Genomic DNA, 2,440 nt, shown 5'->3' with positions numbered 1-2,440 from the left:
CCCCCCCCCCCCCCCCATGTTTCCAGTAAAACCCACTGCCCTGAGTTTTTCCTCCCTTTATCATACCCACAAAATGGAATGGTAATTCAGCAGCAGCACCTTCATGGCCACTGATGAGTAACTCAGGCAGAGCAATCAGCCCAAGCGGTCTCCTTGCATGGAGGTGATTTCCCAGGGCAGTGTTTGACCTCTGAAGCAGGTCAAGAGGAAGACTTCCAGAGAAATGGCAGTGACAGGCTATGGCTGCCTGGACTGAGACACACCAGGGAACAGTAGGTACCACATGCCAGAGGTGGGATGCCAAAATAAGGGCATCCAATCCCTCTAATCCTCATAAACCCTTATTTTCCACTATGAACTAGTAGGAGAGATTGCAGAACCATGAGATGGAGTTTGCAGCGTTTTCCTCTGTAGCCAGTTGAAAGGTACCAGGGAATTTTGCTGGAGCAGGACAGTAGACCCAGAGTGACTCTAGCTCTGCTAACTTCAAAGACACACCTCCACACCTCCAAGCTCTCCCTTCCTGCAGCACAGAAACACATCTTAGCAGTCATCAGTACAGCACTTTCTTTCTGCTGTGGCAGGATCCTGAAGGACTGTGGGAGTACAGCAGGTAATGATGGTGTTCACAGGTTGGTTCCAGCTTCTGGCTCTCCAAATCACAAATACCTGTGCCAGGCTATGTTTTTTTATTAAATAAATGAGAGTTTTATCACTGACCTTTCTTTCAGAACAAGAGGATTGTTTGTCTATTCACACCTATGAAAGGAAAAAAGTGCCTTGATCTGGAGTGCTCTGCAATGAAAACCAGGCAAAAACAAATTCACAAGGAAAATCAAGGAAAACCAGAACTGTTTCATAGAATCATAGAATGGTTTGGGTTGGAAGAGACCTTAAACATCATCTAGTTCCAACCCCCTGCATGGGCAGGAAGACCTTCCAGTAGAGCACATTGCTCCAAGTCCTATCCAATTTGGCCTTGAATATTTCCACACTAGAGAATTTCTTCCTTATGTCTAACCTAAATACCCCATCTTCCAGTTTACTTACATTATTCACATGTACTCTGCTACCTAAAGACAGTCAAGCTCAATTAAAGTGTCTCACATTGTGCAAACATGTGAGCATCTGCCAGCAGCACATAACTTACACGTCGCTGGTGTGAGTGAGCGGAACTCTTGCATCCAGAAAAAAGCAACAAGTATTATGCCATATAAATAAGTGACAGCTTTGGAAACGGATCCATTTTAGAAGAGCCTGTCAACTTGAAACTGAGCCACGTTGGAAAAAAAAAAAAAAAGCATTTGAAAACATTTTCAGGTTTCTTCCCTGAATTTTCCTGATCACTCTTATAATCTCATTTTGGTGTCATTTAAACTTGCTCCCTCTCGTTCTGTTGTGAAGGATCCACATACGAAACAAAACCAACCAACCAACCAAAAAATCTAGGAGTAAAACCAGTTGTCTGTGCAGCTTTACATGGCAAGACAACACAAGGAATGTGTCATGACTGGGAAAAAAACTAACAAGAGAAATCAATATGAATATAGCTGTTTTAACAATTGTTTCAAGAACTGGAAAGGGAAAGCAGGAGAGGGTGTTAGATGACTTTGTCCTTGTAAAACAACTCTAACACACCTGCAAGAGAACTGAGGCTCATCTGCTTACCAGGACAAGAAACTCCAATATTGCAAGCAGACCCCTCAACTGATGCAGAGTTGCACTATGTTTTTTTTGGAGGTGTTTGCTGTTTTGGTTGTTACTGACTAACAGCAGAGTTTAGAGCCACCTTTGACACGCTGTGCCTCGACGCAGGGAACTGGGTTTTCACAGCCCTGTCTGCAACAGCACCGATTGCAGGAAAGAGGGTCTCATCGGGATTTTTTTTGCATTTCCCACTTCGGCTTCATCCAGTGCTAAAAAAAAAAGAAAAAAAAAAAAGAGTCTGTTTAAGCACAACTCACAGTTATCTCTTTCAGCTCGTCTGTTAAATGTTAATGCAGTTTGTTCCCATTTTAAGATCCACATGAAACAGGCTCTGTGGGCAGGAGCGGCGCCCAAGTTCGGCTCGGGTGGAAGCGGGAGGAACACCAGAGCTCCACAGGAGGGGCTGTGACACCCACCCTGTGCCGGAGCGCCCGGTCCCCGCGCTGGCAGGCGGAATGCAGGGCCACGGGCAGCGCTGCCCGCCCCAGTGCCCACCCCAGTGCCCACCAGTCCCGGGTTCAGCCCCGGGAACCAGGCGGGACGTGACTCACGGCGCTCGCTCGCTGAGAAAAGAAGGAGGACCATCTGCTAGTCATGAGCAGATGACAAATTCACTGCACTGCGTCTTGTCGCTACTTCCAAATTTGTAAGTAAACACATTTTGTAACCTCTCTCGGAATATTTCAGAGCTCCGAGAATGGAAAAGTTGAAATTTATGTAACACACGGGGGGG

This window comes from Chaetura pelagica, unplaced genomic scaffold (genome assembly GCF_000747805.2).
Source record: "Chaetura pelagica isolate M959 unplaced genomic scaffold, ChaPel_1.0 scaffold360, whole genome shotgun sequence".
NCBI lineage: Eukaryota > Metazoa > Chordata > Aves > Apodiformes > Apodidae > Chaetura > Chaetura pelagica.
This window is presented reverse-complemented; position numbering follows the sequence as displayed.